The sequence below is a fragment of the Choloepus didactylus genome, chromosome 8 (assembly GCF_015220235.1).
Source record: "Choloepus didactylus isolate mChoDid1 chromosome 8, mChoDid1.pri, whole genome shotgun sequence".
Taxonomy (NCBI): Eukaryota; Metazoa; Chordata; class Mammalia; order Pilosa; family Megalonychidae; genus Choloepus; species Choloepus didactylus.
In genome coordinates this window covers 13,859,651-13,884,218 of record NC_051314.1, presented here as the reverse complement: position 1 = coordinate 13,884,218, position 24,568 = coordinate 13,859,651, and the positions used below count along the sequence as shown (strand labels likewise).

The 24,568-nt window shown below is 39.3% G+C and overlaps 1 protein-coding gene across 3 annotated transcripts in view; it reads left to right on the top strand.

Moving 5' to 3' along the window:
- Nucleotides 1-1,132: 1,132 nt before the first annotated feature.
- TNRC6B (trinucleotide repeat containing adaptor 6B) overlaps nucleotides 1,133-24,568 on the top strand; it is a 315,110-nt gene continuing 291,674 nt past the window's right edge. For all 3 annotated transcript variants that reach the window (XM_037846115.1, XM_037846118.1, XM_037846116.1), the window contains exon 1: nucleotides 1,133-1,329. The gene's annotated coding sequence lies outside the window, so the exon portion shown is untranslated. The remainder of the gene's footprint in view (nucleotides 1,330-24,568) is intronic.

The following is a 24,568-nucleotide window of genomic DNA, read 5'->3' as shown; positions in this document are numbered from 1 at the left end:
ATGCTAGGGTTATTTAATTTAGGGTGGGAATGGCTGGGGGCTGGGAGGAGGATGCAATGGAAGCCATGACAACGTCTCTGTATTTGGTCCCCAACAATGTCACTAAATGTTTTTAGGGTGTTGGGTTGGCTGACAAGTAGGATTCTGAACAAAAAGGGGAGAAACTAAAGCACAGAGAAAAGAGGGCAGACTCTGGAGTTGGACAGACCTAGGACCAAATACCTGGTCCCCCAACTACTTTCTCTCTGGGTGACCCTGAATTGTCTTTTGAGCCTCAGTTTCCTACCTGTAAAATGTAGGTAATGTCAAACTCACAGACTTAACGAGATAATCTGTAAAGAACTCAGCACAATACTCGGCACAGAGGAGGCACGCAATAAATGGCAGTCTCTATTCACATCAATTTCTTGCCAAATAACCAGAGCCGATCCAAATTCCCTAGCAAACAATTAACCTTAGCACAGCGAGTCTACAGCTGACTGACGCACCTGTTTGCCCAATAAGGTGCTAGGAAAAGACTCAGCGGAGTCAAAACCAATGGTATAAGCCCTTGCTGTCGGACGGGCTTTCTTGCTTGTCCACCAATAGTTTGAAGAGTTGATGTGGGAGTGACATCTTGCCAGTCCAATGATGCACACAACAGCCCACACTCCTCTCTTCTGAAGGGATAAATCAAGGAGCCGGCACCTATAGATTCCGTTATTAGTCAGTACTGGATGAACAGAGGAGCTTGGGACGAACAGCACGAGGGCAAGGCACGAATGCGTTAATAAATTATAATAATAGTAAACGAAAGACGATGGTTGCGCCAAGCGAGCTCGGCCGCCATCATGCTCTAGTTTCTCCTTCGCCTCGCTGCGTCCGCCACCGAGGAAGGAGCCTCTGGGATGTCGACGGGGTGTGGCCCCGAATGATTGGCGCAGGTAGCTCAGCCAATCCAGCTCGTCAAACGGGAAGCATTTAACCAATGAGGGGCGACGGCAGCGGCGAGGAATTGGAGGGGTGGGACAGCAGCTTGACGGGCACAAAAGCCAGCCAGTGAGAATTGGAAGCATCCTCCCTGCGGCCAATAGAGTGGGTCTCTGGGCGGGCCCCCTGTGTTTGTGTTGTGGTTTGGGGGGAGGGAGGCGGAGGGGAAAGTTTGTTTATTTTGTTTTTAGTTTCTGGGGTCCCCGTGTTTCTGGGAAGTGAGGCGGGAGGGACTGACCCCCGGCACCCCTCATTCGCCTCACAACGTCGCCTCCGTAGCCTGCAGAGAAGCGGGGACCGCGCGCATCGCATCGCCTCAGAGCGGAACGCCGCGCACTCGGAGCCGACAGCGGCTCAGCGGTGAGTGGAGACCGACGGCCAGTGCCGTCCGCCCCTCCCCCGCGCACCGCGCCGGTCGGAGCTGGGCCGCCGCGGGTGGGCGAGGACGCCCGCGGGAGCGCGCGGCGCGGATCGGGATGTCAAGCTGAGGCACGGCGTGTGCGTGTCCCCGCGACTGAGCGCGCGCACGCGCGGGGCCCGGCGGCTCGCGCGGTGAGGGCCTTGAGCGCGCGCCCGGGGGGGTGGGGGCGGCCCTCTGGTGGGTTTGAGGAGAGGGGCGCGCGCCAAGATCTTGCGCTGCCGTAGGGGCGGGGCGGGGGGCGGGGAGGACGAGGCGAGGGCGCCCGGAATGGCCGGAGTGCGGGCGGCGGCGCGCGCGCGCCCGTGGCGCGGGACGTCACGCGCCGGCAGGTGTGAGCTGGGGGAGGGTTTCCGGGTGGGCCGGCAGAGTCAAGTTCGCTTCCCGTCGCTGGGGAGGGAATCCCGGGCGGCCGCTGGGAGGTCGGGCCTCCGAGTCTCCTTGTCCCTGCTCAGCGTGGAGGGAGGACCTGGCCCTGATGGAGGAGCGTTTGCATTCCGCTACTTATCCCAGGGCTGAGGGTCCCACCACCCGTATCCCCTGGAGCCCTGCCTTTGTGGCCGCGCACTCAGGAGGCTCTTCAGACTTTCGACTAGGAAACGTGGGTCTGGAGGAGTAACCGCAAGAGAACGGCCCCGGGGAGGGTTTTTTGCCTCCCCTGGTCCGGTGCCCACTAGTTTCAACCCCTTAGTGGCTGAATATCCGATTCAGTTCAGTGCACTGTAGTGGCTGACGACGCTTACCCAGAAAGAGTAGGCTCTTCTCAGGCGCCCTAAGGATCTTAATTCTTTGGGCATTGGTTGTTAGCCTGGGACTTTTCAGGCCCTTTGCTTTTCCTTGTCATTTTATTGCTTTTTAGTATCTGTGCGAGAGATTGAGCGAGGGAGTAGAGTTAATTTCAAGTTGGTTACTTGTATTACAATATAAGCAAAATTATGCAACAGAAAGTTGGCCAGAGATATTTCTTCGTGGTTAGTAAATAAAAAAACCAGAGTTGGTGAATAAAACATCATTAGTGCCCCTCCCAACAGTTAAGCATATAGAATTGGAGAGTTTAGTTTACACCTTTGCATTGTGTAAAAGTTTAAGAGTAGAGGCTATTTTCCTCCTTGTGGGAAATTTCAACCAGATGATAATTTGCCTATTGATTTGGAGAAGGATCAGTGATCTTGGTTTGAAACTAGGTTTATCTTCTTAAATGCCTGTTAAAGAGCAGAACTTTCAGCATGCTGTCTTGCGCTTATACAGCGTGTGGTATCCCTGTAGGTAGGAGATTTTTTTTTTCCTAATTTTCAACTCAAGCCTGTGGGGATAGATGCCTTTACTGTTTTATGGGTGAGAAAAAGAGTTTCAAAGAGCTGTGTCCAGAGCAACGCAGCCAGGACGTTCAAGGGCTTGGGTTTAGACTCAAGTCCAACTGGTTTCAAAGCTCCTGCTTGTTCCATTTTGCCTCCTAAATTATAGTGAGGAAGAAAGGAAACTGAAAAGAGGAATAGAAAAGGGGAATGCCTCCAAGATTAGGTTGCCCGTACCTAATTTAAGAATGTAATGCTAAATTAAGTTTGTTCTTGGTGTTTAGAAATTAAGAGCAATTTAAAAAATAAACCTAAGCTTTGTTTTTATTTTCTGTTTGATTTTTATAAAGATAAATAAAACTGCATTTTAGTTCATACGCCAAGGCTTTCATAGCCCTTTGTGCAGATCTCTGCTCCAGTAGCTTGCTGTTGTGGTAAATCCTGCACACTCTTCCAGGGACCAGATGTCTGTCTTTGCATCTAGCACAGTGCTTGGGACATGGTGGGGGCACAGTAGATGTTTGTTAACTAAGGGGCAAAGTTTAAAATTTAATGACTTAAGGTACATTTTAGTCGTTGAATCACACAGTTTTTGTTTAATGGGACAATAAGAAAGTAAATAGTTGCAGAACACATGTTCTGGAAGCATACTTAAATGGAGCAACTCATGGCATCTTGAGAAATTTTCCCAGTTGTCTAGATCTCTCAATTCTACTTATCTGCTTCAGCTACTGTGCCATTCTGTTCTTCTTTTCACTTCCAGAGTTCTAAAAGAGGACAATAATCCTGATTGAGTCCTTTCCTTCACTACTCAGTTATTTAAACCTTGGCAGTCTGGCTCCCAACTGCACGCCTCCACTGACACTTTCTCTAAGGTTGCCAATTGTCCAGTGGTTCTCCCAGAGCATCTTTTCAGACTTCGTCCTGTTTTGTCTCCCTGCAGCAGCCAATCCCTTTGAACACCCTCCCCTTTTAAAAAATTAATTTTAAAAATTACATACAGTAAATGGACTTTGTGTACACCTCTATGAATTTTTTTTATTAAATTCAGTTTTATTGAAATACATTCACACACCATACAATCATCCATGGTATACAATCCACTGTCCACAGTATGATAACATAGTTATGCATTCATCACCACAATCTATCTCTGAACATTTTCCTTACATCAGAAAGAACCGGAACAAGAATAAAAAATAAAAGTGGAAAAAGAACACCCAAATCATCCCCCCATCCCACCCCATTTGTCCTTTAGTTTTTATCCCCATTTTTCTACTCATCCATATACTAGATAAAGGGGGTATGATCCAGAAGGTCTTCACAATCACACTGTCACCCCTTGTAATCTACATTATTATATAATTGTCTTCAGGAGTCCAGACTGCTGGGTTGGAGTTTGGTAGTTTCAGGTATTTACTTCTAGCTATTCCAGTACATTAAAACCTAAGAGGTATTGTCTATATAGTGCATAAGAATGTCCCCCAGAGTGACCTCTCGACTCCATTTGAAATCTCTCAGCCACTGAAACTATTTCGTCTCATTTTGCATCCCCCTTTTGGTCAAGAAGATACTCTCAGTCCCACGATGCCGGGTCCACATTCATCCCCGGGAGTCATATTCTGCATTGCCAGGGAGATTGACACCCCTGGGAGTCGGGTCCCACGTAGAGGGGAGGGCAGCGAGTTCACCTGTTGAGATGGCTCAGTTAGAGAGAGAGAGGGCCACATCTGAGCAACAAAGAGGTACTCGGGGAGACTGTTAGGCACCATTACATACAAGTTTAGACTCTCCTTTGTGGTAATGAGCTTCATAAGGGCAAGTCCCATGCTCGAGGGCTCAGCACATCAAACCGCCAGTCCCAATGTTTGTGACAACATCAACACCAGTCCAGGTGAGGATGTCCAACACATCCGCACCTTCCCCCAGATCCTCGGGGCTGGGGAGGGGGAGGCTGTAAATATATTTTTTATTATCTGCCCAAATTACTCTGGGATGTGTCACTATTTCACTCCAGGCTATACTAACCTACCGTATCTCACTTCCTATTCAAAGTTCCATGCAATTGTGGTGTTTGAACAAATCGACTGTAGAGTTGTACTGTTTAGAAAATTTAGATCCTGTACCAAATAGATACCTATTCCCTTGGTCTCATATGGAAGTTGAAGTTTTAAAACACAATTAGTTTCAACCTTTACCCTTTGGCCTAGCTTGCCCTGGTCTTAACCAGACCTGCTTCATTCATATCACTAATTGAAGTCTGGGCTCTTTTTCAGCTTTTTTTTTTTTTTTTTTGACAGTGGCTGTATGCACTAATACTGACATTCATATCTGCCGAGCTCTAGCTCTGAGTTTCAGGTGTCTCAGAGATATGCATTGTTCCAGAGACCAATCAGGTTATACGCTAGGGGATCAGCATCTCAAAGTTTAGAGATAGGCATTACAATTCAGGGGTAGAATTAACTGCTGTAAGAGTTTACAAATCTAGGGACTGTTGCAATTATTATGTCCACATTAGGCTATGTTCTAAGATTCAATTCTGAATTTACACATTGTAGTTAGTCCATATTGGTGAGGCGTCATCCCTCTCACCATGTTTTCTCCAACACTTTTACTCATATATATATATTTTTCTACAAATTTTATAGAGTTATATTCACATACAATACATTTATCCACAGTGTACAATCAGTTGTTCATGGTATCATCATAAAGTTGTACATGTATCACCACAATCAGCACTTTAACATACTGATTACTACAAGAAAAATTGTTTTTTTTTTAGCAATAAGAAAAAAATGATAAAAAGAAAAATAACATGTCATACAATACAATATACTTGTAAGGACAGCAAATAACACCGCTACCAAGAATCCCATATTCCTCCCCTATATCCCCCTCTCATATACATTTAGCATTGGCATATTGCCTTTGTTACATTTAATGGAGGTATATTGCAATGTTACTGTTGACCATAGACTCCAGTTTGCTTTATGTTTTTTCCAGAATACCATTCCCTTTTCAAATTTCTACGTGGTTGACATTCATTTGCTTTCCCACACCTCTGTGAATTTTTAACACATGTATAGATTGATGCAACCACCACCCCATTTAGGATACAGAAAGTTCTAGCACCCCCAAAATTCTTCATGGTGTTTCTTTCACTCACCCTTTTCTTAATTTTCTGTCTTTTGTTATTTTTTTCTAATGTTTTACTGTCCTCCCTTTTGTCTTTTTTTGGGCATTCTTTTCCTGCCTTCTGTCTCAGAGGTAAGATCAGAGGCTTAAGCTGCTGCTGCTTTTTAATTTTGTTTTGTTTTCCTCTTTTTCTACTCTCTGAAAATGCCCTTTACTTTTGGGGCTTAAATTATCTCTCATCTCCATATATATTAACCCACATTTCCATCCCTGACTTCTCTTTCATACTCCGAAATAGCATCCATATTTACCTGCTGGGAGTCTTTGCTATTTCATATTTAGTATTTTTAAAGCTAACTAATGCCTCCCAAACCAGCTTTCCCATCAGATTTTTCTATATTTTTGATGGTGCCATCATTCTCCCTAGCTTGCAACCTGAGGCACTTGGAGGGGCTTCTAATAGTCTCCTGTCTGGGACAGATCTGGGGTCCTGCCACTTTGTTGCCAACTTGGGTTTTTTGGACCGAGGGAACGTGGTAGTTGTAGCACAACTTCCCTGGGGAGAAGCCCTTTAGTAGCTCCCGAAGCACTTAGACCTGTTTGGGATTTTTTTTTTTTCCTGTGAGGCTCGGCATGATCTGGCCTCTGCCTGCCTTTCCATCGTTTTTTCTCACCTCTTTTACTCACCTTTTCTGACATTCTAACTAACCAGTCCATCTTTTAGTTCTTCAGATTATCCAAGCCTTTTCCAGCCCTAAGCTTTTTGTACATACCACTCCTCTCTGGCTTGGACTGTTCTTTCCCCACTTCTCCTACAGTCTTCACCCACCTCATTTCAGGGTTCACATGTAATTGTCACTTCCTTAGAGAGGCCTCATCCTGTCCGCCTCACACTCTCAATTAGGTCTCTCAGAGCTCCTTTTCTTTTTCAGTAACTCTCACCACAATTTGTGATTTTTTAAAATTTGTTTGTTTAATATCTGTCTCCCCATGGGCAGGGACCATGTCTCTTTTGCTCACCATATCTCTGGAGCCTAGCTAAGTGTTTGGCATACAGCTGACTCACGGTAAATATTCCTTGGCTGTGTTGTGAGTCTGGGCTCTTGCTTTTATTCCCTACCTTGTAGTTTCTGGTAGCCTTGCCTAACCTTCGGCCTGTTTGCTTTCGGACTTGATCCCACCATTGGAGGTCTTACCCCATAGAAGTAGGTCTGAAATTGCTGAAGACAACATGGATGCTATTCTCCTGAATTGTAACTGTGCTTGAAAGCCCGTACCACCAAGCCAGACAAGATCTATACCATGACTGAGCATTGCACCTTGGTTTTCCAGGCTGGGGTCAGTGCCTGCAGCTGTGTTATTCTGCCCTCGTCCCAACTTTGATTTCTACCGGCTCCCCACCCAGCATGAGGCTTCTGAAGACCTTTATACTTTCCTGCTGAGCCTGCTTGCCCTTTGACATTTGCCAGCCTTTTGACCTTGAAATAACTGCCTCTTATGTCTCACCCCTACATATTGCCCCCACACTAAGCTTCCTGAAACACTGCTTTGTTTATGTCTCCTGCCTGCTCCCAAGTCTACCACATGCAGTTAAGTTTGAAAACCTTCCATGGTGCTTCACTGCCCAGAGGGTTTAAACTCTTTAGCCTGTTATTTAAAGCTCTCTGGACTAGCAGTGTCTAATAGAAATAGAATGTAAGCCACAAAAATTTTCTAATAGCCACATTAAAAAAATAGAAAGGGTTGAAGTTCATTTTAAAAACATTTTATTTAATTCACTATATCCAAAAAAATTTTATTTAAATATGTATTCAGTATAAAAAATTACTAATGATATATTTTACATGCTCTTTTTCACATTAAGCCTTTGAAATCTGGTGAATATTTTATGCTTACATGCATCTTAATTCAGATTAACCACATTTCAAGTGCGCAGTAGCCTCATGTGGCTAGTGGCAACCATGTTGGACAGTACTGCTCTGAATTGCGTCCTCAACATAGTTGAGGGGCCAAACTTGGGTGATTCCAGCTATTGGCCTTTTGATGACTCTGTTCACCTCACCTAAAACCAGCTTCCTTATCCAGATACGCTCACTTCTTGCAGAAACTCAGGAGACCCCCAAGACAAGATCATCCCGAATTTAATTGTTACCATCTCCTGTAAACCCTTCTAACATTAATTTTTTTGGTAGCATTGATATTTCATATGTCAATTATAATATTTGTCAATTTATATTGTAATCAAAGGTAATTTTTATATTATTTAACAACTAATGGAATTGGGTGCCTGAAGAATTGGAACTAATGCTGGCCGTACACTGGCTGTATATCTCAGCTGTGTGCCAGCTGACAGCTCAGATTGTCTTGGGTCATTTATTGTCAGCGTCCCCAGTAAGATTGTGAGTTCCTGACCGGGCCTGTAGTAGGTGCTCTATAAATATGTTCAGTGAATGAACAAATGCTACCCTGTATTTTGTTTTAGTCTTTTTGTGTGGTATGTTTTCTCTTTCCAGTTAGAAACTAAAATATAAGCCCTTTGAGGACAGAGACTTTGAATTATGGAGTACATGGCAGGTTTTCTTGATTATCATAAGGAGCGGTTTCTCATCCTCTGAATGTAGATTTGCTTCTAAAAAATGTTGAGATAGGATAGTGGGATTTCAGTCTGGGTGAAATTAGGTTTGACTTTAACATAATGAGACTTATTTGTGTACATTTGTGTGGTTTGTAAAGTGTCTCTGAAAGCAGTTTCCAAAGAAGAATTCCAAAATAGTTCCAAAGAGATAGCCCAAGTTTGCTATTAGAAAGACACTGAACTCTAATTCAAAAGTCGGAAGTGGTCAGAAGTCCTGGGTTTATTTTTATTGTAGATATTTGCTTGAGCACTTACTATGTTCTAAGCAAGGGAATGATTGAGAATTCAAGCACTATACTAGTATGATAAAAATGCTACCTTAACACAGAGGTGGAGTGATTAATCTTCCTAGAAAGATTTCATTCCTTTCTACTCCTTTACACTTTACTTCTTTTGAGTATGGACTGTACTACATCATGTTTCTGGATCTGTCTGTCCTATTAGATTGTGGGCTTCTTAAAGAGCAAGTCTGTGTTGTCTTCATCTCTGTATCCCTGAGCCTGCACTGTACTATGCTTTACATATTGTAGACACATATTTGCTTAATAAATAACCCCAAATAAAGTACTTAGCTTTGCAGAGCCTCGGTTTTTTCTTTTACAAGTAGGGAATTCTCTGCCTCGGAGAGTTGTTGAAACTGCAACCATAATAATCTTTTAAAACCGCATGTCTGTCCTGTATGTGTTATACTGCATTGAAACATTTACTTAAAAAACAAGTGTAAATCTGATGACATTTCTCCCTTCTTAAAACTGTTAATGAGGCCCAAAGGCCCTGTCACTCCCACCCCCTCTGAAATGGGAACACCATGAGAATAATACTCTGTCTTGTTCATGGAATGCCCAGTGAAGACCCTGTGTGGGTCAGGGCCTCCGTGGGCTCGTTTCCTGCCATTTTCCCCTTTGCTACCTGTACTTTCACCACACTGACCCTCTTCTAGTTCCTGGAATCCATATTCCTTCCTCCCCAAATATGCATGTGCTTTTCCATGGTCTGGAAAACCCACCACACCCATCTTAGTTGTTGTACTTCACTCCTCAGAGCTCAGTTTATGTATCACTTTTTAAAGTGATTTCCTGATCACCCCTGACCCCAGGTTAGGAGATTTGTCTTGTTAAACATTCAGAGCATTAACAGTTATAATTAAATAATCATTTGATTTGTGTACTATGTTTCCCTTGTTAGGACATAGCTACATGAATAAGAAGACTTGTCTGTATTGTTCACTTACATATCACTGGTAGCTAGCACTGTGAGTTGTACATAATAGGTCCTCAATGTCTTTCAAAGGAAGTTAGGACAGAAAGATAGGAATTAAAAAAACAACTAGTTATTCTAATGGTATTCAGTAAATATGTAGGGGTTGGGAGGGACTTCCCTTTTTTCCTATTTTCTAAATTTTTGCTTGTAATAGGTAAACATTTTAAGAATATAAAAAGAATATTGTAATTAAAATTTTAAATTTATCTGAAAATTTATATAATCATCATAGAATTTAATGAGTATCCTTTTAATACTGTTTGTAGAAATGATCAGAATGTTTATTCTTTTAAAAATTTTGTTAAATGTGAGAGACTAATTTCACCAAGCATTTGAGTGCATACTGGGTGCTGAATGCTCTGCTAGAAACTAGGACTATAAGGATGGGCTGATAAGAGAAAATCTTTGCTCCCAAGGTGTGTACACAGCCAAGTGGATGAGGCAGATGTGTAGACAGGTGAGTGCCATTTGGCGTAATAAGTGGTATAATACACAATTAAAGGTATGGGGCAGAGGGTGAAAAGGAGAGTCATCAACCCAACTGGGAGAGGTCAAGAAAACCTTCCCAGGGAAAGAGACACCAACACAAAGCCGTGGAGGAAAAGGGCATTTCCAGCAGAGGGAACAGCCTGTGCAGGCATGAAGGAGCATGTTTAGTATATGGAGAAGCTGATGTGGGGGTTCAGGGTCAACAGCTGATTTACAGGTTAACTGCGACATGTCAGACTATGGACTACACTGAATGTTAGAATTGAAAATGACCTTAGATATAATGATCTGATTCAGTATATTTTAATTCAGAAAGGATATTATAAACCTCTATTTAAAGATGATAATCATAATCATAAACCAGAATGCTGCTTGTTACTTCTTCTTAATATACTTACTTGAGAATCTTACCCATTCCATGCAAATGATTTCAAGTGGAATAAGAAAGTGGTAATTCATTTAAACTTACCTGTTTGAGCAGAGAGTAAAGGAAGTGACCTCTTAATCACCTGAGTCACGTGTCTATGCCTTCTCAAGTGGACCAGTGAAAGGGATGAAGTGAGAAAGGATTACCCAGAAGGACCTCTGGGTGCATGTACTGGGAAAGATGGATTCTACTGCTTGAAGGTCTTTACATGTCTTTAAGACTCTGAGTAGTGCACTGAGCTAGCTTTAGTCTAATTGGATTCTCAACCAAAATTAAAGAAAGGAAGATTAATTGAATGGAAATCTAGCCCATTTTCCTTCATTTAACTTCCTTTTCATTTCATCAGCCAGCTCTTTTCTTTCCTGTCCTCTTCCATTCCTCCTCTTCTGCCCTATTTCTCTAAAGCTGTTTCTCTTTTACCCCAATCTACCCCATCTGTTGCCATTTTCCATTCTTTTATTGTTAAGTTATTTTTAATTACAGTTGTGGGACGTCTGTACTTTGGTTGGCTCACCAGTGTTTCTCAGCTTTCATATTCTGAGCTTATATCTTTCACAACGGGAGGAGGTGACTAAGCTCTGGTAGTACTGATCAGAGGATGCTGATTGACCTATCATAATGTCATATGGCTAAAAATTCTCTACATCCACTTATTGACCCAGAATACAAGAGGTTAGGAAGTAATGGAAGGAAGGGGGAATGGTGGAGTGAGTATAGCTTATTTCAAGATGTTTGGAAACGAAAGGAAAGAGAAAAACAGAAGCTGGATGGGGTTGAGAAGCAACGACATCTTAAGGTAAGAAAGAAGATCTATTTAAAGGTGTACGGGAAGGACACAGTGGAGAAGGAAAAATTGAATGGGACAAGGGGACAGGTAATTGATGGGCCCAGGCCACCAGATTCCTTCCGTGGACATAGGTGGAGTGATAAGCATTAGAAGGAGGAACAAGAGAAAAGGGAGAGGTCATGGGTTCTCATCTTGGATGCCCACATTTGGAGCTTGAAACAAGTTTACACGACTGTTTTTTCTGTGGCACCCAGCAGAATGGTTTGCATGGGTTAGGTATAAAGAGTCAAGGAGAGAAATTCAAAGGATTGAAAGAAGATACTCACATAACTTTAAACTTGTTCCAGTTACTGCATCACACTATCTGTAGTTTATGACAGATTAACATGTTTATTAACACTATATCTTGTGAATAGTACAGTTACATTGTATTTTTTCCTGAGAGTGTTAATTTATCAAATGTGTACATTTAAAATGTATCACAGATTTTTATTGTGCTATCTAGCATGTCTTCATTTAAACAAGTAAATATCCTAGGAGCCTCAAAAAGTACAAACAGCCCATGCTTCCTAACCTGGAGAGGCCCTAGTCCATATATCATGAGACATGTCTTAAGTACCAGCTGGGTACAAGGTTCTGATGTGGAGGAAGGAGAGCTGAAAGTCCAGTATGAAACTGCTGCCCTTCAAGGAGCTAGATATTTTTCCTCCTGTGGAAACCTCGTTGATGGTGTACATGGTTGGTAATATTTTTTTTCATAAGGAGATATTTTACCCAGATGTATCTCCCTCTGGAAATTCTAAATATAGAATCTCTCCACTTGGAGGTACCATGGACAACAGATTTTAAAATAATCTTTCACCAATTCCTCTTTGTCAAACTTCTTTTTGTTATAGTAGAGTTTTATAGTTCTACACCAATGTGTTTGAAATTTGTGATGTTTTTATTTGGCAGTTTGGCTCAATCCTCTTAAACAAAAGAGCATCATTACTCCTTCCTGTTTAAACTGTGCAGGTGGGTCTGTGGATTGGTATAAGGAGAGGAGATCTGTTTATGCCCTCATCCCCACACTATATGGCTGCTAGACCATAGAAAATTAATGAAAAGACCCTTTGTAGGAATAACAAAAACAAAAGAAAAGAATGAAAATGCAAAAGACATCATTATTTCAAGCCAGAAAGTGCTGGTTTAAAAACTTTTAAAAGGGGACCTTCTGCCCTGCACAGCTTGTGCGCCTGCCTCAGCACATTGTGACACTACCTTGAGCTTCTGGAACCTGCCATAGCCAGTTTACCACTGATGCAGCGTGTTTGCTTTGGAAGCAGATGTTCTCCAGACCTTTATTTACTGTATTAAAAAATGTGTATTTTCTCGTTTTCCTTTAACCTTCTATTTTTCCAAATTTGGGTTTATCATTCAGAAAGGTAACTCTGGAAGCTGAGAGGAGCTTCTGCCTCACCTCCCTCTGAAGAGTTGTGAACTCTCTTGGGTCCCATTATTGGTAACCACCCTTCCAAAACCTGAATCTTGAAATCCTGAAGCACTGAATCTTGAAACATTGTCACATCCTTTAGTTAGCTCTTCTTTTTCTCTGTGGCTTTGGACTTTGACCCTCTCATTTTGGTTTCCATGCTATCATGATTCTAAGTCATCTATGGGCCATCTCTGGATTATTAAAATACTGTCTGCCAGTTGTCCTGCCCCTAGTTTCTCTCTGGAAAATATTTCCTGCATACTCTTTCCTTTTCCCTTCTTTATCAACTTGTGCTTTCTTATTCTGTGAAATCCAAACACCTGTGCCTGAGCCAAGCCCCTTTACTGCTTCCATCTATCAGCTGTCATACCCTAGTGTTGAATCTTTGCCTTCTCCCATGCAGTCTTTTCCCCATTTTCTGTGATTTTCTCCCTTTTTGTCTCCATGCTTTATAAAAACTTTATGTAAAATATTCTCCCCACTTCTGGATGTGAATCCATTTTTCTTCTTACTCTCAAAATGCCTTCTCTAAATTTGTCTTCCTGGGAGCCTTTCGTAATGCCTTCTTTGTTTGGATACACAATTTGTTTTTATTGATAATGATTGTGACTATAATAACTAAATAAATAAACCTTGCTAATTGTACTTATTAGTTCCAGTGGCATTTTTGTAGATCATTTGGTATCGTACACAATGATATCACCTGCAAATAAAGACATTTCTTTTTTTTTCTTCTCTTCTCTTTGAGTTCTAATTCTTGCCTTACTGTATTGGCTAGGACCTCCAGTATCATACTGAATAGAAGTGATGTGAGGGACCATCCTTGCTTTCATAGTCTCAGGAGCAAATTATTTAGTCTCATACCATTAAGTGTGATGTTAGCAGTGTTTTTCTAGTTGCCCTTCATCAGGTTGCAGAATTTCCTCTCTGTTTCTAGTTTGAGAGTTTTTATCAGGAATTTTATCAAATGCTTTTTCTGCATGTATTGAAATTACCATATGGTTTTTCTTTTTTAGTTTATTAATACGGTGAATTATTTTGATTGAATTTTGAACGTTAGCCAACTTTGCATTCCTGGAATAAACTCCACTTGCTCATGATGCAGTATCTTTTTAATATATTCTTAGATTTGATTTGCAAAAAAATGTTGAAGAATTTTGCATTTATGTTTATGAAGAATATTGGCCTGCAGTTTTATTTTCTTGTAATATCTTTGTCTGGTTTTGGTGTTGGTGTAATGCCAACCTTATAGAATTTGTTGGGAAGTTTTTCCTGTGTTTCTGTTCTCTGGATGATTTTGTGAAGAACTGATATTATTTCTTGTTTGGTAGTATTTTTGATAGAATTCCCCAGTGAAGCCATCTTAGCCTGCTGTTTTCTTTGTGGGAAGGTTTTTAACTACAAATTAAAATTTAGTAGTTGCTGTTCAGGTTATTTTTCTTCAGTGAGTTTTGGTAGTTTGTGTCTGTTAGGGAAATTATCCATTTAATCTACATTGTTGAATTTATTGGAATAAAATTGTTCATAATGTTCCTTTATTAGCCTTTAAACATCAGTACAATACGCAGCAATGTTGCCTCTCTCATTCCTGATATTGGTAATTTGTGTCTTCTCTCTTTTTGTCCTTTCTTCTAAAAATTTTATAGTTTTAGCTCGTACATTTAGGTCTCTGATCTATTTTGAGTTAATTTTTTGTGTATGGTTTAAGGAGAGGATCCAATTTCATTCTTTTACATCTAGTCCTTCCAGCACCATTTGTTGAAAAGACTATTCTTTCCCCACTTGTCTTGGTACCCTTGTCAAAAATCAAATGACCATAATGTAAGGGTTTAATTCTGGGTTCTCAATTCTGTTTTGTTGGTCTGTATGTCCATCCTTATACCTCACTGTCTTGATTTTTGTAGCTTCGTAGTAAGTTTTGAAATTAGTAAGTTTAAATCCCCCAACTTTGTTCTTTTTCAAGATTATTTTGGCTATTCTGGGTTCCTTGAATTTCCATGTGATTTTTAGGATTAGCTTGTTAATTCCTGCCAATAAGTAAACTGGGATTTTGATAGGGATTACATTGAAATCTGTAGATCAATTTGGGGAGTGTTGCTACCTTATAATTTTAATGCATGGACGTGAGGTGTCTTTCCATATTTCAGCAAAGTACAAGTTTTACATTTGTTTTGTTAAATTTATTCCTAAGTATTTTACTGTTTTTGATGCTTTCATAAATGGAATTGCTTCCTTAGTTTCATTTTTTTTAATTTGCTTGTTGCTAATGTGTTTTGTACAGTACAACTGATTTTTGTATGTTGTCTTGTGTCCTGTAACTTTGCTGAACTCCTTTATGAGTTCTGACAGTGTTTCAGTAGATTCCTTAGAATTTCTGTATACAAAATCATGCCATCTGCAATAGAGGTAGTTTTATTTCTTTCTTTCCAGTCTGGATGCAGACGTCCTATCTTATTCCTGATTTTAAGGGTAGAGCATCCAGTCTTTCACCATTAAGTTGGATGTTAGCTGTGGGATTTTGTAGATGTCTTATCAGGTTGAGGAAGTTCACTTCAATTCGTAGTCCGTTTAGTGTTTTTTTTTTTTTTTTTAATCATGAAAGTATGTCACATTTCATCAAATGCTATTTCTGCGTCTGTTGAAGTGATAATGTGGTTTTTGTTCTTTATTTTAGCGATGTGGATGGTGTATTACGTTAGTTGATTTTCAGATATTAAACCAGTCTTGCATTCCTGGGATAAATACCACTTGGTCATGGTGTTTAATCCCTTTTATATATTGCTGGATTTGATTTGCTAGCATTTTGTTGAGGATTTTTGCATCTATCTTTATAAGAGATATTGGTCTGTAGTTTTTCTTTTTTTATGATGTCTTTGCCTTGTTTTGATATCAAGGTACAATGAATTGAGAAGCGTTTCTTCCTCTTCTGGGTTTTCTGAAGAATCTGTGAAGAACTGGTATTATCTTTAAATGTTTTGTAGAATTGCCAGTGAAGCCCTCTGGTCCTGGGCTTTCTTTGTAGGAAGTTTTTGATTACTAATTCAATCTCTTTACTTGTTATAGGTCTTTTCAGATTGTCTGTTTCTTCCTGAGTGAGTTTCAGTAGTTAAATCTTTCTAGGAATTTGTCCATTTCATTTAAGCTATCTAATTTGTTGGTATACACATTGTTCATGCCTAGTAATTTTTTAATGGATGCCAAACATTGTAAATTTTACTCTTTATATTCCTATAAGTATTATTGAGCTTTGTTCCATGATGTGGTTAAGTTAGTTAGAATCTGTTTGATCCATTCAGGTGTTGCTCTTAAGCTTGGTTATGTGGGTATGGGATAACATTTTGGATTAATTTTCCCCACTATGAAAGCAGACCCTTCTGTTGCCCCATGAATTATGAAGTTTTCCACTCTGGCTGGTGGGATTAGGCCCTATTCCTGGCCCAGTGTGAGCTCAGTGGATTGTTTCCTTTAATCCTTTTCAGTCGTTATTTCCCTGGCCTAGGGTATTTCTTCACGTGTGTGTGCTGTTTTAGTACTGGGATGACTACCCTAGGGAGACCCCTGCCATCTCTAGAGCTTGCTCCTCTCCAGGACACAACCCCGCAAACTCTAGCTGCCTTGGTCTTCCAGAATCTCAGCTCCTTCTCCTCAAGTAAGGGAGATCTCTGAGCTCCCCACTCCCTTCTCTGTGGCCTGGAAACTTTCCCCAGGCAGCAAGCTAAGGCATTTGTAGGGCTCCCCCTTGTTTGTTTACCAGTCTTTCAGGGATCACTGTCTTTGGTTGCCTGATGTAAGTGTGTTGAGAACTATTGTTGCATATATTTTGACCAGTTTTTTAGTTGTTTCAGGTGCAAGGGTGAATCTGGTCCATTTTTCTGAAAGTGGAAGTCCTGCTTTTTCTTAAATCGTCTGAGGAATCCTTTAAGAATTGCTTCCAGATGATGAGATATTCTTCGGAATTTCTGTAGGGGAAAACATCTTTATTCTTTCAGTTTGGATTTGATTTAGAGGAGCAACCAGGAGATTTTTCAGGTCTGGTTAAATGATTTGTCTGGTTAATACCTTTTGGGGACCAAAATGAATTCAAAGTAATGAGGCTGATTTCCTGTGATTTACAGACTTGTTTGGAAGCAGAATAGGAGTTGCAGTATACTTTGTGTGACAGCAACAGTGTTGAAATAAGTATAAAACTTATCTTAAACAATAAATCTCATTGAATGTTTCTATATGTTTGCCGGTATATATTTAGTTTCTTTCATTTATATTTATAACCTTACTTAATTGCTTCTTAGTAAGCTTTCTAAAATTGTTTTTATGTGAATACCCTTTCTCCAGCTTGATTATAAACTCACTGATGTCTGAATACTTTTGTACATTTCCTCACTACATGGCACTCTTAACTATGGAAGTTCTTTAAATTTTGATAGTCAATTAGCTCATTTTCTGTGTAAGGAAACTGAGATCACACTGTACGACATAAAGTGTGTAAAATTAATCTTTTCTACCTGTACATTATAATCAATGCCTTCATAATTATAGTTAAAATATATTTACCTAAGACATTGAATTTCATTAGCATGACCATGTACATGCATTTGTCTTACTCTGTAGAAATTATGTGAATGACCTGGTTCAGAGAAATGCCTTGACTCTGAATATATTATGTAATTAACCAAGAAGTAGCCTAAGAACTTAGTCGACTGTATATACACTACTTTTATGCACCTTAATCACGGGATAAAATTCTTTTTCCACAGTCTTTGTTTCTAGCACCTGATAGTCCTATTAAATCCTCCCTTCACCTTCAATTAGGAAATATAAGGACTTCAAAAAAATATTGCTAATGGATTAAATTCTTAGATTTTTAGCTTTCATACTTTGATTTTTTTTTAATTTCATAATTTTAATTTGGATACTGTTTTACTTATGTGTTGTCCACTTGATTTGCTCTTTATACTTGATATCCTAGTTTCTTAGTATTTTTTTGTTGTCTTCTTTTATTTTTTCTCCTTTTTTCTTCTAATTCTCTTTTCGTTTTAAGTAAAAGGAAGTTTACAATAGGAGAAAAATTTATGTATATGAGGTGGACTATTTTCAATCCACATTTTCCCTGAAGTTTTTTTTTTAATTCATTTTATTGAGATATAGTCACATACCATGCAGTCATACAAAACAAAGCATACATTTGATTGTTCACAGTGCCATTACATAGTTGTGCATTCATCACCAAAATCAATCCCTGACACCTTCATTACCACACACACAAAAATAACAAGAATAATAATTAAAGTGAAAAATAGCAATTAAAATAAAAAAGAACGCTGGCTGCCTTTGTTTGTTTGTTTTTTCCCTTCCCCCATTTTTCTACTCATCCATCCATAAACTAGACAAAGTGGAGTGTGGTCCTTATGGCTTTCCCAATCCCATTGTCACCCCTCATAAGCTACATTTTTATACAACTGTCTTCGAGATTCATGGGTTCTGGGTTGTAGTTTGATAGTTTCAGGTATCCACCACCAGCTACCCCAATTCTTTAGAACCTAAAAAGGGTTGTCTAAAGTGTGCATAAGAGTGCCCACCAGAGTGACCTCTCGGCTCCTTTTGGAATCTCTCTGCCACTGAAGCTTATTTCATTTCCTTTCACATCCCCCTTTTTGTCAAGAAGATGTTCTCCATCCCACGAAGCTGGGTCTAGATTCTTCCCTGGGAGTCATATTCCATGTTGTCAGGGAGATTCACTCCCCTGGGTGTCTGATCCCATGTAGGGGGGAGGGCAGTGATTTCACCTTTCAAGTTGGCTTAGCTAGAGAGAGAGGGCCACATCTGAGCAACAAAGAGGTATTCGGGAGGATCCCTGAAGTTTTTAAATTCATTTTTAAATTCATTTAGGATTTCATAAATATCAGTGATGTTTTTGTATTTCTTTTGGCCTATTTGTTGTACTATTTCTGATGGCCCCGTGTTTTAGTTTCCTTGGCTGCTCAAGCAAATACCATACAATGGGTTGGCTTGAACAATGGGAGTTTATTAGCTCACAGTTTTCAGGCTGGAAGAAATCCAAATCAAGGCGTCATTAAGGTGATGCTTTCTCCCTGAAGACTGTGGCGTTCTGGGGCTGGCTGCCAGTGATCCTTGGTCTTTTGCTCCTCTGTTGCGTGGCAGTGCACATGGTGGCCTCTCCTGGCCTCTCCCTTCTTCCTCGGGTTCCCTTGACCTTTAGCTTCTTGCTTCCTGTGGCTTTCTCTCTGTCTGAATTTCAGTCTGTTTATAAAGGACTCCAGTAATAGGATTAAGACCCATCCTGACTGAGGTCGGCCTCCCCTTAAAAGTACCTCATCAAAAGATCCTACTTATAGTGGATTCAAACTCTCAGGAATGGATTAAGTTTAAGGACATGTTATTTTGGGGTACATAGCTCCAAACCTCCATACCATGTATTTTTCAGGGATAGTAAAAACCACAATTTAGTAAATAATACATGTAAAGGTAACATTATCCTTTGTTTCCAGGATGTAGCAACAACCAGTTTTGCTTCAAGTTTTAAGGAGTGTTTTGAGTTATTTTTCAGTCTTTAGTTTCTTTGAGTATGAGCGGCTTTAGGCAAAAAACAATTTGGGGTTCTTCTCCACCCCATACATTTATTGAAGGAGGTTTTCACTGTTTTCATGCCTACCAGTTGTGAAATGAAGTTCCTGCTTAGCAGCGTTGTTTTTAGCATTTATTAGTTGCTGGGATGGGGAAGGGGCATCAGAAAAGGAGAAGCTGGGAGAGGGAGGAAGGAGAGAGAGAAGGTGGAGACAGGAGGAGGTGGATTAATGTGTAGTAAAAAAATATTTAGCCAATTTTGTTTCTTATAGGTACAAGGATTTAAAATACAATGCTATATTTGTCTTTATTAAAATAATGTTCATTCTGTCCCTGTTTTGCATGTGAGATCTTTAAATTACTCTTCACTGTAATTAATTGTAGGTTCTTAGTAGTCTTATGTCTTAGTTCTTGCTTTAATTTGGCATTATAGTTTTCTCATATAGAGACCTTTAAGTTTTGCATGTTTGGTTATTGTCATTCAGTCATATATTATAATGGAATCGGTACATAACTGGGCCAAATTATATAATTTTCCTAATTCGTAGATATTCTGTTCCTTGATTTTGTGATCCAGTAACTACTTGGATTCTGTAACTTATTTTTTTATTTTGATACTTTTAATGATTTAAATTGGTGCTTATTAACTTTTTAAATCCATGTTCCTTTTTGAATCAATAAAAATCTCAGCCTTCTTTTTTTTAACACAAAAAGGAAAAATCAAAGCATTTTGACAAAGCACTGCTTTTTAAACTTTGTATCTTCACCTCATTCTGATATCCCCTTCCTTTCAAAGTCTGATTTAAATGTTGCATTTATTGAGAGGTCTACTTAAAATAATGGTTGGTGCAGTATAAAACTATTATGACTAATAATATCAGCCATATCTTTATAGATATTCAAAGTAGAATATTTTTAATACCTACATGTTTTAGGAAAAATTAATTAATTGGAATTTCTAGAAATATTTTTTAGAAAAAATTATGTATTTTAGAGGACTTTAATTGGGCCATTTTAATTTAAAAATATACATATTTAGGTTCACAGTCCCTTATTGATAAGTCTTACAGTTAGATGTATTTTAGAATTCAGAATTTTTTTATTTTTAAAAAACTAACAAGATGCAATTACCAAATATTATATAATCCCCCTGCTGGGTCAGGGGCAGCACTTAATAGTCCAGTGCATTGATATTTTAACAGCCAAAGCTATGACTATTCTCACTACTGTGATAGGCTATAAATAGTCTTATGTCAGTTCAGGTCAGCTTTTGCTGCCACTCAAGTTCAGATCAAATTTTGCCACCAAAGGGATTGCGGAGATCTTTTGGTTTGCAGATTTTTTTTGGATTTTGAAATTTTATAGTTAAGAGATTATGGACCTGTGTTTACTTTCCTAGTTCTAGCTTCTGTTACTTTTGTTCCCTTCAGAAAATGAAACCTGCTTTCCTTTTTCTCTTCTACAGGATATGAGATTAAATCTGTTCTCTACAGACCAGTTTAATAGAAATTAGGACAGCTCTTCACAAAGCTTGATACCTTAGGCAGCTGTCACTGTCACATGACCCCTCCACTAGCTACTTCCTACACTTGACTGCCTTTATATTAAGAATCTTGCAGTTTCCCTCTTCTCCACTCCCCTTTCAGAAGTGCTCTCTGTAATAAATAGTATGGAAGAGGGATTTAAAATTTGTAGTACTTCACATATACCCCATCTCAAGTAGTAAGGTTTCTGAAGGAGCTGCACACTTTCTCTGGACTGACCTTTCCTAATTTCAACTAATGTGGTAGCTTAAAAATATATCTTTGTAAAAGTAGCATGTGCTTGTGGTAAAACAAAAATCAAATAGTATAGATATATAAATGAGAAGTAAAAGCTTTTTCCTGTCCTACCCACCTAACCAGCTTTAACTACTTGTTTTGTAGTTCTTCTAGGGCTTTGGATCCTTGTAAATTAGCTTTTTAGTTCAGACATTCCAGAGACCAGTTTGGTAAATCCTGAATAGGCATTGTAAACCCACCTGGATTGATTCTGAGTTCATTGTGTATTAAACTACAGAGATGATCTTTTTCATTCTAGCAGGTAGGTGTAAATTTTATTTCTAGTATTGTAAGTTCAACATGCATGGTTTTGAAATGTGAATTAAATACATTTGTTGAATATTAATTATCCCTAATTGAAATTGTATATTATCCATACACAAAAGTAGAAATGAGATAAATTATCAATATTTTTAGCAAAAAATAATTACTTAAAAGTCAACAACAGTACTTAGTATTTGATGGTGAGGTTTTCTCACTTTTAAGAAGTAGGATATTGGCTCATTCACCGGGTCAGTAGTTCTTAAGGTAAACATATAGGCAACTGGAGGCAGATGTAGTCCCAGTGATTACTTCGAAGAACATTAATGTAATTATTTGTGTTCTTAAACCCATGATAAATGTAAGAGTAGAATGCTCCTAAATATAAATGTCCTTGGGAAAGTATAAACTTTTGTTTTATATGTAATCCAGATTCTTTCATTGTCTAGCACAAGAAACATTTATTGAGTGTTATGTCAAGAACTGACTTCACAGTAGAGATAGAGAGTGATGGGAAGCTAAAAAAAATTTCTAAGTCAAAATAAGGCCATTAGATGCACCCTTTTAAATGAGGAAATGTTAATAAGCATTCACTGAAATGTATTCAATTTAGGAACATTCAATCTCAAATTGTTTGGTCCCAAGTCCCTAACTGGCACTGTCCCCCCCTGCCCCGGCCATCCCTACAGGTCTGGGATTTTTTTTTTTCCAGTCCTTGTACCTGGAGTCATGTATGTGGGACAGCAGAAATAAATAACCATTGTGGGTTCCAGGACGTCTGTTTTCCCAGCTTAGAGCCTGAGTCCTTGTTCTTGCAGAGTGCAACATAGACGACTTTTCTTTTTAAGTGAAGGTCAAGGGCTCGCTGTCTTCCTTTAGTGACAATGAGTCGTTGTCCTCTTGTGGTGGAAGCTTGTTAGAATTCAGTACTCTGCAGTGAACAGGAGCTTCTCTGACATGGCCGAGAATTGTGGGAGTTGGCGGAGAGATTTCTAAGGACCCTATGCCAACACTTCGACTGGTGGGGTATAAGAATCTAATGGTCTCTTTTCCTTTTTATTGGTATTTTGAAGGGGCTGGGAGAGACGGTCTATTATATAACAAAAAGCCTCTAGTCATTAAGGAAAGATGAAGGAAAAATTGCTAGTTGATGAAGAGAAACTTGACCATAAAATTAATGTAGTAGAAGTAAACTGTGAAGTAGAACTAACATAAGGATAACAAACAAAAGGTTGCCAGAAAGTCAGAGAAAACAATCTCAAATAGTAGAAGCCAATCAGTGGATTAAAGAATAAGAATCAAATTTTAAAAAAGAGCTGATTATTTTAGGCCGTTAGGTAGAGCTTAGAAGAGCAATATAATTGGCTAATATAATAGGAAATGGTAAACAAGTTTAAGAGTCAGTAAAGAATGTAGTTGTGGAGAAGCTATTTTAGAGTATATGAATTCAGTACATTTAAAGAATGAAATATTTAAATTATGAACTTCAAAAAAGGTATTACATACATTAAGAGTACGCTTTGTGGCTATTGCAGATTCTAAATTTTATGTTTATCATTTAGGCAAAAATAAATACCATGTTCTTAGTTAAAAGCATCATTTCTTCATTTTTATCTTTGTTTCCTTGAATTATATGAATTTTATTTTAATTCAGGATCTATTTGCCGACAAATGTGAGCTTTCATTGTTCTTTTTTTTACATATTTTTCCTCAGGTTGGTTAGAGATTACAAATCACTGTCACACTCTGTATTTCATTTGATCATCCCTTGAAGTAGCTAGAGAGAGGGTTTTTAAAATAAACTTTATTGACATACAGTTAAATTGTCAGATTTTAGGTGTAGAGTTTGATGAGTTTTGACAACTACCGTGATGAAGATACAGAACATTCTCATAACCTTCTGAGTTTTTTCTTGCCTCTTTGTAGTCAGTCCTCCCTGTTATGCTCCAGGCAGTTACTAATATCATCATTCTGGTTTGCTAATGCTGCTGGAATGCAAAATACCAGAATTGGATTGGCTTTTGTAAAGGGGGTTTATTTGGTGACAAATTTACAATGCTAAGGCCATAAAAATGTCCAAACTAAGGCATCAACAAGAGGATGCCTTCACTGAGGAAAGGTCAGTGGCATCCAGAGCACCTCTGTCAGCCGGGAAGGCATGTGACTGGCATTTGCTTGTCCTGGGTTGTGTTTCAGCATCTCTGTCTCAGCTCCTGTGTCTCCTTGCTTCTTTCTCCTAGGGCGTTTCTCTCTAAGTGTCTGGGGGTCCTCTCTTAGCTTCTCCAGGGCAAACTTGGGGCTTCATCTCTTAGCTTACCATCTCCAAGCATCTTTCTGTCCACATCTTTGAGCATCTCGAAGAGTTAGCAAGCATCTGGGTCTCTCACAAAGCTCTTAGCTGCTCTGAGCTCCTATCTGTGAGGTCTGTTATAGGACTCCAGTGCTTTAATTAAGATACACCCTGAAAGGGTGGAGTCCATATCTCTGTGGAAACAGTTTAATCAAAGGTCTGGCCCAGAGTTGATTGAGTCACATCTCCATGGAAACACTCAATCAAAAGATTAATGTCTGCCCTCATAAGATTGCATTAAAGAACATGGCTTTTGGGGGACATAATATATTCAAACTGGCACAGTCATCATTGCTTTATATTACTATAAATCAGTTGTGCTTCTGCTGTCTATTATTATAAATTAGTTTTGTTTGTTTTAGAATTTTAAATGAAACCATGCCGTACATATTCTTTTGTGTCTGGCTGCTTTCACTAAACCTAAAGTTTTGAGATTGATCCATGCTAATGGGCAAATCAGTAGTTTGTTTTTGTTGCTGAGTAGTATTCCATTGAATGGATATGCCATGATTTGTTTATCCATTTACCATTTGTTGGACATTTGGGTAGTTTTCAGGGTTTCACTGTTAACGTATAAAGTGCTGTGAACATTCCTGTACAAGTCTTTTGTGGAATATGTTTTCATTTCTCTTGGTTACCTAGGAATGGAATTGCTAGGTCATT